This window comes from Aythya fuligula, chromosome 16 (genome assembly GCF_009819795.1).
Source record: "Aythya fuligula isolate bAytFul2 chromosome 16, bAytFul2.pri, whole genome shotgun sequence".
NCBI classification, from domain to species: Eukaryota; Metazoa; Chordata; class Aves; order Anseriformes; family Anatidae; genus Aythya; species Aythya fuligula.
This window is the reverse complement of record NC_045574.1, coordinates 7,180,543-7,192,832: the sequence shown is the minus strand read 5'-3', so window position 1 is coordinate 7,192,832 and position 12,290 is coordinate 7,180,543.

Sequence of the window (12,290 nt, the reverse complement as noted above, 5' to 3'; positions counted from 1 at the left end):
GCACTGCACCATCCCCCAGCGACGCTGGGCGCCTGCTCCCCACAGCCTTACATGCCACAGATGCTGTTGGAGACCTCAGAGAGGTCTGGCTTGGCAGCGAGCTTTAATGGCCCCAAGAGGGTGACCCAGCATCTGTGCCTGTCAGTTTGCACCTGGGGCTGTGGTCTGCCCCAGCACAGAGCTTTCCGAGGCACTGACCTTAAAAAGTGTACATCACGGGCTGCTTGGAAGGGCTCTGCTCCCAGGCTTTTCCACTGGGCCTTGGCAGACACCACTGCCCTGCCAGCCGAGAGCTCCCACCCAGCGCGGCTGTCACCCAGCCCAGCCCAAGCAGCTTTCAAAGGCTGCCCCCACAGGGACCAAGCCCCAGTGCGGCCCTCAGAGCCCTCTCTATGATGAATGTGGAGGAAAAGCTTAATTCAAAGCCCACCCAAGCAGCAGATGTACTGCTATCCCACACCCTGAAGCCCAGGTTTCTGTTGCTCCTACTGAAAGTCTCCTTGGAAGGAGGGAAAGCAGCAAAGGCCTTTCATGGCATTTTGGAAGAAAGGTTTTTGCTTCACCTTTAGCAAAGATTTACCTTGGTTGCACTGGTATTAAATGCAATAAGCATGCAAAGCCATGCCACAATGCATTTTAAGCGACTGTGGTGAAGACAGTACTTCTGTCTGTTGGATGGGGCACTGCTGCAGAGCTGCCTCCAGTGCACCAGACCCTAGCCCCACCAACAGCCCTGGGGACAGTGCAGCCAGGCAGGCTTTGAATTTCTACTGAAAAACCCTAGGAAGGAAAGGGGGCTTAAAACATTCTTCTCTCTCTCTCTCTCTCTCTCTCTTTTTTTTTTTTTTTTTTTTTTTTTTTTTTTTTTTTTTGTGAATATTAATAGAAAGACCCAAAATCCATTTATCCATTTGCCTTCTCTTCAACCCCCTTCCAAACATTTGGGTATTGGACAATGCTGAAAACTCGGAACCTGTGATGCATCAGAGCATGAGAGCGAGCAGGGGCCATAAGTCAGCACACAGCCCAAAAATAGCACAAGAGGGTTATCTGAAAAATGCACTAAATATAGACAAAACCAGTCCAGGTCCCAAGCTGCAGTGCAGGCAGCCTGGCATGCAGCTGAGCACCCCTCTCAGACAGACGTGCCCCGAGGGGGCCTGGTCACCCCAGCTCAGCATGGAGCAAGCTGGCAGGTCACCACCCGCAGAGCCCGCAGGCAGGGCTCCTCTCCAGGGCAGGGCGTTCAGCTCCATTCACAGCAGTGACTGGGAAACTCTGCAGTTTTCCAGCACTTTACAGCACTGTAAAAACTCTACCCGGCAGTGGTACCTCAGGGGCATGAGCCTCGCCCTGCACTGCTCAACATGGTGACCCGGGGCTGCAGCTCTTGGGGCAGGGGATGGGCAGCCCTGTGCTTGGGCCTGCGGCTCCGTCTGGGCACTGGCATCTCACAGCTCTGCCTCTTCCTGAGATTTGGTGATTTCTGGTTATTAGCTCCTTGGATTAAGAAATAAAACCTCTCCCTAAGGATGAGGACTGAGACAATGGCAGAAAATGTGTCTGACAGGTCTTGGTGTGGAGGCTTTGAAATGTGGTAGGCGAGTCTCCTTGAAATAAGCCCAAGAGCCCTCCAGGTCCTCAGGGCTCACGGGTGCCTGGCCCTGGAGCCAGGCACGTGCTGCGGGTCCCAGCCTGCCTGCTGCCGTCGGGTCGGTCTTGTGAGCGGGTCACACCTGTAGCACGAGGCTGGCCCCGTCAGCTGGGGTTGTCAGCGTGCTTTATTCACAGAACCGAGGTAAATACTTTGCCAGGCATCTCTGACACAGAGTGCACAGGGGTTGTGAAGAGGTGCTTCACCTGACAGCGAGCACCCCTCCCCAGCACCACTGCCCTCGATTTCTTCCTCATCTCCAGTTGCAGTTTCGGCCACCGAGGAAGCTGGTTTTGCAAGGTCAGCGACACAAACACGCCCGGTGACCAGACCTTCCTTGATCCGCTGGGCCGCGGGGCTCGGCCCACACGGTTAATCACTTCTTTCATAAACACCGTGTCATGGTGCTGTAGATTAGCTCTCACAAACAGCACCAGCCCCCCCCTCCCTGCCCTTACCCATGCATAGCACCATGAGAAGGGGCTGGAGAGGTGAGGTCGGGAGCAGGAGGGGACGCACTATGCCAGGGGCAAGGGTTTGCAGAGCTCATGCCCCCTGCAAGCCCACCCAAGCAAGGAGAGCAAGCAAGGAGGTTGTCAGGGGCTGATCCATAGCAGGGGGATGGAGTCAGGCACGGGGGGCTCTTGGGAAGGGTCACAGCCATATCATATCCTTCACCTAGCCCTGCATCAGCATTCCCAGGTCCAAGCGATAGCCTCCCAAGCAGCTCTGCAATCTCTCTTCCCAGGTGGACCAAACACAGAAGTTTCATTTCAGTGAGTTTTCCTGGTCTCATCTGAAGGAAGGCAATGACACCAGAAAGGGCATGTTTTGGAGAACTTGTGGTTTTCTGCCTACAAACCTCTTCACCTCTGAACCCTCACACACTTAGATAAAAAGCTCTTGCAGAATTGCTTCTCCTGCAAAACCCATGTTGCTCCAGTTTGAATGTTTGTGTGTGTGTAACTCAGGTTGAAAAAAAAAAAAAAAACACACAAACAAACCACCTTTTTACTTCCTGCTCTTCCACCACTGAAGGCCACCCTGCAGGTGATGCAAGAGCTGGCTATGATTGCAGTGTGACTGCAATCCCTCTGTGCCTGGGGCAGTGAGGGTTGCACAAGGGGTATTGGTGGGTCAGGTGTGAAAGTAAAGCCAGCAAAGAGACCACTGCTCCCCTCACGCTGCAGGGAGGGTGTAGAAAAGCAGTGGGGAGGACTGAAACAATGCTTATGGTTGTGATAACGTGTTTTAGAGGTGCCTGGTTCAGCCTCCAAAATGCTGCATTAAGCCAAAATATTTTAATTCCAGTACTTGCACTTTCCACTTGGGGCTGGCACCACTGGTGCCAATGCAAGAAGTTGCCACTGAAGAGGACAGGACTTGTGTATGTGCTTATCTTTAGGAGCACTGTTGTCCTCTAAAAAGGCCAGGAAGCTAAAGGTGGTATCATCATCGCAACCCTTTCCACCAGCAATCTGAAGAAACAAAGACGAATCTGAATGATGATGAGCTAATTTGGCTGACACCCTAGGGAGGGAGGTGCCCATCCCTTCCCTGCTTTTCTGAGCAAGAGCAGCATGCCAGAGATGGGAGAGCAGCTCAAAACAACGGGTGTCACCCTGGGGACAGGAGGTGGCCCCAGCAATCCAGCCAGGCAGGTGGAGCTGGGGGCACTGGGGAGCCGGAGAGACAGGTTTGGGACAGGGACGGCACCTCCCCAGGGCCTCCTCACTGGGGAATTAGGTCACAGCGGGGCCTCTTTGTGGGCACACACTGAGCCAGGTGGGCTCCTTGGCCTCTGCTCTGCACAGGGTTCCCTAAATTTGATAGCAGTGAAGTGCTGGGGTGGTCAGGCTCCCTTTCAGGTGGGGAGATTTGGCTGTGGCTGGATGGGGAATGCAGAGCAGGGCCGGGTGCTGCAGCTTGTGTGTGGCGCTGGTCCTGGTGCATGGTGCTCTCTGTGCTCACTGCTGTGTGCCTGTGCAAGAGGAGGCAGTTGGCAGGGGACTTTTTCTGGAATGAAAACAGGAGAAATGCTGCAAACAAGACACTGGCATAAGCATCTTACGGGGCAGCTCACAGCTGTATCATTCACAGGAGACACTGCTTTCCAGGTGTTTGCCAGAAATTGCCCATTGCTTCCCCAGTGCTCAGGCACTGGGAGATGCCAAACTAGCCAGAGACCCCTCAAATTGCTTTATCCATTGCTTAGTGGCAGGGGCTTGCCTGCAGCAGAATAACCCCCTTTTCCAGAGGCAGCAGCTGAGCAGCCCCTGTCCACCACGTGGCCAGCTCAGGGCTGCGGCGAGGCCACGCGTGATGGCACGAGGGAAGGGGAAGGGTTCTGAGGTTTCCTCCCAGGCCTCTGCCCCTGGGTGCTCTGGAGAGACTCACACACCATGGGACGGATGGGTACAGACTTCAAAGTGCCACGTCCCATGGGACAAAACTGCCAGAGGGGAGGTGACTCTTCCCTGAGAGATGGTCACAAGTCTCAGCACCCAGCAGCAATGCTGAGCATCTGGAGCGGTGGCAGAGTCACCACCAGGCGAGTCATGCATCAGGATGGCCACGTGCGTGACAACGAATGGCCACAGGTGCAGGTCTGGGGAGGGAGAAGAACTGAGGTCACCAGCAGAGTCACCGGCATGTCTGAGCACCAGCCACCTCCATTCCAGCTGCCCAGAGCATCTTCCAGTGCCTCCTGCTGGCACCATCCCACCCTGACCAGCCTCTCCCTGGGAAGGCTGTCCCCTCCTTTTCTTCCCAACACCACACCTATAAGGCTCCATTCCCACTGTGCTGGTGCCGTGGGGATACCCCAGGAGTGCTCCAGGTTGGGGTAACCCAACCCCAGGCAGCAGTGTCACCCTCAGCTCCAGCAAGGATCCCGGCCTCAGCATCAGCTGGCACCAGGAGAGGGAGCTGGAAGTTCTCTGCTCAGAGGACCCATGTCATCCATGCTGCTGCCCTCCTGCTTGGGATGAGACATGCTGCTGCCCACACCTCTTGCCTGGGCACTTTGAGAAGTGAGGGACACCACAGCCACTTTCCTGAGCTGGTTTGCTCATAATGACCACCTTGCACCAGGGCTGGAAGAGGGCAGAGATTTTTTATTTTCATCTAAAAGCCTGGAAGCATCCGGCTGAGGGCAAGGGGCAGGGGCATGTGACCTTGGAGCAAGGAAGGGATGTCCCCAGCTGCACCAGGGGGAACAAAACAGGAGCATGTGGCTGTGGCCCTGGCCGAGGGGTTTGGCGTGGTTTGTCACATGAAATGGTGGCACAGTCACCCCGGGAAGCCCAGCCAATGTAACCCACCAGAGCTCCTTGAGTATGGGAACATGGCACAGCCTGCATCCCAAAGCCCTGGAGGTGACAACACCCGGAGGAGCTGGGACATCGGGGGCTGGTGGGGTGGCACAGGCAGAGGCAGAGACTGACCCAGCCATAGCCTGACCTGGGGAATTTTCTAATAAAAAAAGGTCGGTGTGTTTTCAAGCCAGAGTCAATGCCTTTCTCCAGGAGGGAGGCATGGAAATGGGCTCCTAAAAAATGTCTCTAGTTTATGTGGAAACGTGGCTTCAGAGAGGGTCCACTGCTCCTTGTCCCCAGGGAGGACAACGATGAGGCAGATGGTAGGGACAGGGGCAGCTACGGGCAGGGCACTGCACGTGACAAACTACCCTGAACAGCAGCAGTCTGTGTCTCGGCAAGCACCAAGGGGCAGAGCAGAGGACTGTGTGGCGAGTCCATCCTTACACTGTTCAGCTGCCACTTTGCTTGTTTCTCCCCACAGCAACCCATTCTACCACAAACCACAGGCAGAAAATGTTTCATTATTTGGACACTGGGGATCACTTGCAGTTTTCAGTTTCCACCTACATTTCAACCCAGAAAACTTACCACTGCCTTTTTCTTTCCTTCCAGACATTTCTGTGGAAGGTTTTTCTTCTTTTCTGACAAGTGCTTTAGTCTGTTGTACTTCAGTTCACTAGAGAGCAAGAAGAAATCAGTATTTTAGCCTGACTTATGCCTCCCAAACCCCAGGAGCTGCAGGAGGCATTGACTCAACAGACAACCAGATCTATGCACCTAAATCCCCTGCACCTGGCAGCCACCTGTGCACTTTTTTTTTTTTTTTTTTTTTTTTTGCTCTAGCATGTTCTTTTCAAACTACTAGGTATGCAAATACAGAGCAATCAGTGTTTTGAATAGTCTGACCTAAAATATTTTTAGTGAGACACAAAAACCTGAGCCTCAACCTGTGCCTGTGTCTTGGGTTTCAGAGTGAATAGGTACATAAGGGCTTATTTCAATATAAAAAGCATCATTCCCTGTGAGGAGGATAACTAAGAGGAGCAATTAATCTTGTAACACATTTGTATGCCAAGTTTTAAATAGTTACAAGAAAGCAGGTATAATGCTTTGGCACTGCCTCCCATTGCAAATGTTCAGATGTTGAAGCATCTCTTTGCAAGTGCTTCATCTTTGGGGTGCTTTGAAAGTGAACGTCTGATGCTTTCTCATGTCTGGTGGTATTATAATGTGGGAGAGATGCAAAGCATGTCTTAGCTGTAAAATAAGACATTAAGGGTTGTGACAGGCATATAGCCCCTGGGAATTTCTACAAATACATATGCAAGCAGGTGCCGTGGGGTTTGTAGAGAGAGGGTTTTCCACTTTGTTGAAGTGGAAAAGACAGGCTTTGGGCACACACTAACTCTTCTTTGAGCCTGAAAAATAGGCACACACCTTTAAATCTAAAAAAAGTACAAGTCAAAAGGATTAACGCTGAGAACAAGCTATTTGATAGGTAGGCTGAGAAATCTCTGATGCCTGCACTTGATCTGGTTTCTCCTATGCTAGAGCAATGCCTGCCACTACTGAGAACTGCCGAGGATTTGGGTTTGCTATGAATCTCATCTCATATGGGGAAGAAGGTGGAAACAGGACAGTTTAAACACACAGGGATCCCTAAAGTAACTTCAGCACATTTCCTGTGGCTGTTCAGAAGAGCAGACACAACTAAAAGGAAGGTTTTTGGCCCTGCAGTGCGTGTCTGCACCACTCTCCAGACAGGGGACAGGAACAGTGCTCAGGTACCATTCACCCCTCTCTGCAGCACAGGAGCTTGTGCAGCCCCTGTGAGAATTTTGGAAACTCTTCCTTGTGGACATGTCCTCCTGCTACACACCACGAGGGAAAGCTACAGACCTTGCTCCAGGCAGTGCTGTGGGGATGGCACGCCTGGGCCTTCCTGTCCCACCTACAGCTCACACGAGACCAGTCCCATGTCATCTGGCCATAGGTGTCCTGCTGCTCCCTCTCCCAGCATCATTGTAGCCCCTACAGCTGTTCCAATGTGGACGTGGAAATATAACTGCAAAGTGAGCCATAGTTTTATTTTCCTTTAACCTGTTTTTCCACGTTGCCAGCTTTGTTCCTTGTGTTGGGCTTGATCTGGCAATGTGGCACTTTCCTGAACTGACCGAACTGAGTTTCTGTGGGAAACTCCCTGAAACTAACAGTGTTTCACCAGTCCAAATGAAAAGGTACAGAATCCGTGGCATTGAATGAGGAGTGCTTCTGGATGTCATCCAGGGTTGCCAAATGATAGAGGTGAAACACGTGCACTTCCTGGGGCTGGTGTTGTTTTTGTGACATTGGTTTGGATCAGAATCGAGCTGAGTTTGGGCACAAAGTTTAGTCAGTGATTTTTGGAGGAGGTTGCAAGACACCTGAGTTCAAAATCTTTGATGTCATCATTTAATCTCCATGGATTAGCTGGAAAAATATTCATCCAGACCTTTACGCTGTTCCAGCTTAGCATCAGTCTGAGGGAGGTGGGGCTGTTCAGCCTGGAGAAGAGAAGGCTCCAGGGAGACCTCACAGCAGCCTGACAGAACCTAAAGGGGCTACAGGAAAGCTGGGGAGGGACTCTTTGTCAGGAGGTGTAGGGATAGGACAAGGGTAATGGCTTTAAATTAAAAAAGGGTAGGTTTAGATTAGAAGTAAGGAAGAAATTATTTACTCAGAGGGTGGTGAGGCCCAGTTTGCCCAGAGAAGCTGTGGATGCCCCATCCCTGGCAGTGTTCGAGGTCAGGCTGGATGAGGCCCTGAGCACCCTGATCTAGTAGGAGGTGTCCCTGCCCATGGCAGGGGGTTGGAACTGGATGGGCTTTGAGGTTCCTTCCAACCCAAACCATTCTGTGATTCTATGAATGGATTTCCACGTGGGGGCTGCTCCCTGCACTGCTGTCTTCCTTTATGCAGCAGGGATGGACAGAAAACATGTCAGAAGGAGGAATGTATGATTACACTACTTTAGACAAAGAAATATTTTCACTGTAACTAAAACTGCACGCAACAAGGTGGATTCTGTATTTCTGCTGCCTTTATTCCCAATGAATACAGAATCTAAATTTGTCCTCTAGTGCTTTAAACAACATTGAGCTTCCACAGTGCAAAAAGACAGAAAAAATCTGACACAGGAGTGCCAACCCCAATAACCCTCCAGCCACCCTTCCAAAAGCCACTACGTGCTGTATGATGAAGCCTAACAGAATTGCCTGGCAACATGTAACACATGTATGTGGACAGCAATCTAGCCTCTGGCTCCACCACACGTTCACAAGAAACACTTACTAACAAGGACTGGTTTTGTAGAGTGTAGGAAGAAGGCATTTTGTATTGAAAATGAACACAAAGCATCAGCTTGGTGACATTGTTTAGTTCTTCTGATGAGGAGAAATCACGTGCATTTGCTTGCCTCCACCTCTGTCTGTCAACAGCTTTTCCCTCCAGGCCAACTTCAGGAGAAGCACTCTGCTTTCAGGACCTGACTGACCAGGGCAACCCTTCCACCACGCAGTGAGAGGTTGCCAAGAGGAAGAGGGAACTAAGATGCTGGCTGTAGGGATACACATGTGGTTTAAAAGGCACAGCACATGCTTGCAAGCACTTGGGCAGATGCACTGCTTTCAGGAGGAACATCCTGGCTCACTGGACATTTAGGGTTTCCCGCAGCCACAAAGAATAGGGCCAAAGAGATCTACAGTCATAAAAGACATCTACAGTCAGGATAGGGAATACTCCAGTATTACCTGTTCTTAAAATTGCTCATGGAACCTGGCATACAGGAGGGATGTGACACAGGGCCAGTTTGAGCACCCTGTCTCCGAGCATCAGCACGGCACACCTCTCTGGGGGTTCATCCCAGTCAAGTGGCTCTGTGGGTCTCTTGATGCGTCAGCTCTCTTGACAAGCTGAAAGCTCAACGAGACACACCAGCCCCATTTCTGTTTGTTTTCTGGGCTTCACCTTTGCTGCACTTCTTTCCTTCCAATGTCATTGTAAGACTAGCCCCTGTCCATTATTTTAGGTCTTTCCTCTTTTCCCGTCCCTTTCCCTGGCTTCATCTTGCAAAAGCTTCTCTGACCTACTCTCTGTGACATTTAATGTTTTTATATAGACAAGTCAAATGAAATACTTTTGAAAATAGTTCCTCCCATGCAACCAGGTCATACGAACTAGTATCAAATATATATATATATATATTAGAAAATCACACAAGTTGTAAACAAGTGGTAAATGTCTCCCTCCACCTCCTCACAGCCAGGTGCTAACACCTCCCCAGCCTTGCCCCTGCCTCTTCTGCACTGGCCGCACTCTGCCTGTCCTCGTTGCAGGGACTTCATGCCGACCGCTGAAGGCCATCATCTTCCTGGACTCGGACAATGCTGCTAGGGCAAAACTGCACAAACCCTTAAGGTTTCTAGGTTAAATCATTTTGCAAACTCTTTCAGGTTTCCTGAAATATTTTGGTCCCTTCCAGCCCTCCTTCCCCCACAATAATTTTTTCACCTATTAAGCTTGACATAAAATATTTTTTTTCCATTTCTCAATGAGGTTTAATTGCAAAACAGTGTGCGGTGCTATACAACATCGGGGCACCTTTTTTTCTTTTTTTTTTTTTAATTTTTTGTGCATTACTGGTAAAATGCAAGGAGACGAGACAGGACAAATCACAGGTTACTGATCATAGCACAGACTGCTACAAACCACATGTAGCTCTTAGCTGCTCTACCAGGGGGCATTACAGGCAGTTCTCAAGTCTGCAGAATGAACATCACTGTGGACAAGTAAAGTACTGCCAAAATGCTGGAACAGAAGTACTCTGAGCTGTTAAGGCAGTGACCTGTGAGTTCATCACACCTGAGGTGCTTGTGATCATATCACAAATGACCTAAAATACCCATTGGTCCATGAGACCCAGGGATGAGCCAGCCTCCTGCCTATTTACCCTCTACTCATTCCTCAGACTTGCCAAGAAAGGCACAAAGCAAATGAGTCTGTCAAGGCACCAACTAGGATGAGAGGTGAATCCAACTGCTAAATCCATAAACCTCTGCAAGTCTGGTGTGAACAATGATCTCTGCAGCCCAGCAAGGGATTTTAGCCAGTGACCTTCCCAGAAGAAGAGTGCCACATCCATCATAATGTTAACATCGGGAACCAGCTACGCACCTGGCTGGTGCAGCCCTGAGTAGGTTGAGTGGAATGACAGCAAAGTCAGTGCCAGCCGATGAGACAGCCTGTTTTTCTAAGATGCTGCTGTCAAGAGCTGTTAATGCTATGTTTAGACAAGGCCCAAAAGCTGAACAGTGTTTCTTTGTCAGACCTTTTAGTTTCATCTTGTCTGACTCTATCTGTCAAGAAGTTTGGTGTTCAGTTTCCGTAAGCATCTTGGCCCTTCCCCACCTAGGAGAGATGTCTAAAATAAGTCTTTGGCTCTCTGGACAAGCCCACATCTCCACAATGCAGATAACAAGCTTCCACCAGATGATTAGTTGACTTAAATTAGCAGGCAGGAATTACAGCTTTCCTCTCTGGGTATTTTTTTATTTTATTTTTATTTTTTTTTTCCATTTTAAACTCACTCTGGCAAATGTTCAGAGTGGCACCAGAACTATCTTTCTGGAAAATGAGAAAATCTGATTTCCTTTCTTACAACACAGTGATTTGTCTTTCATATACAGAAAGTTCCTGGCATAGGAAGGCACTTAGGGAAACCTGAAATGCAATTTATTCACTTCTGTCTCTGAAGCAACAGAAGAAGAGCTGATCAGACAGACTTTATTATTTTTTTTTTTTACAGATGTCTTCTAACCTCTGTAGAAGAGGTGAAAGTAACTGAGGTGTTTTATCAAAAAAAAGATCCTGGTATATAAGACAGAGGACATAAAAGTGGGCTTCACAAGAGAACCAAATCCACTGGGGAACAGTAATGATTTCAATGCAGCTATTGCTCTGCAAAGTCTCCGGTAGGAGCAACAGAAGAGAAGATACTGTAGCATGGAGTGGTTGACTGTCAGGAAACAAAACATGACATCATTATTAAAATAAAAGAAAAAAAAAATTGTGAAAATTACCTTTCTGGGACATGGGGATGTGGTGGAATAGACCCCACAGCCATAGCAAGCATCCCTGCACTATTAACACTTGCACAGGGCAATGATGAGAACTCAGTTAAAGTAATATATGTACTTGTGGTGTCCTGAGTACTAAAAGATTGATTTAAATTGGAAGAGCTGCAAGGGAGGGCTGTAGGGTGCCTAAAGAATCATAATAGAATCATAGAATCATAGAATATCCCAAGTTGGAAGGGACCCATAAGGATCATCAAGTCCAACTCCTGGCACCACACAGGTCTGCCCAGAATTTTAGACCAAGTGCAGTGCAGTGTCCAAACGCTTCTTAAACTCCAACAGGCTTGGTGCTCTGACTGCTTCCCTGGGGAGCCTGTTCCAGTGTGCAACCACTCTCTCGGTGAAGAACATCTTCCTGATGCCAAGCCTAAACCTCCCCTGCCTCAGCTTGACACTATCCTCAGCTTGACACTAGAAAAGGACAAACAACAAGTTTTACAAGGAGCGGCTGAGGGAGCTGGGTTTGTTCAGCCTGGAGAAGAGGAGGCTCAGGGGCGACCTTATTGCTCTCTACAGGTACCTTAAAGGAGGTTGTAGCAAGGTGGGGGTTGGTCTATTCTCCCACATGCCTGGTGACAGGACAAGGGGGAATGGGCTAAAGTTGCTCCACGGGAGGTTTAGGTTGGATATTAGGAAAAACTTTGTTACCGAAAGGGTTGTTAGGCATTGGAATGGGCTGCCCAGGGAAGTGGTGAAGTCACCATCCCTGGAGGTCTTTAAAAGACGTTTAGATGTAGAGCTTAGGGATATGGTTTAGTGGTTGACTTGTTAGTGATAGGTCAGAGGTTGGAGTAGGTGATCTTGGAGGTCTCTTCCAACCTAGATGATTCTGTGATTCTGTAACATCGTTTATTGGCTCAGCTCTGGCCAGCAGCAGGACCCTTATCTAACATGGGGCAGCTTCTGGATCCTTCTCACAGAAGCCACCCCTATGGCTCCCTGCTACCAAACCATGCCATGTAAACCCACTACAAACACCTGAACTTAGATTGCGAACATCATTCTGTTGCTTAGTCCCAAGATATCCTACAGGGGAAACATTTGAGCAAACCTATGATCTAGAAATTATTGCTTCATTTGTCACAAATTACTCTGTTGACTTTTCTTTTTATTTGGCTCTTGCACTTCATTTAAATACAGTAC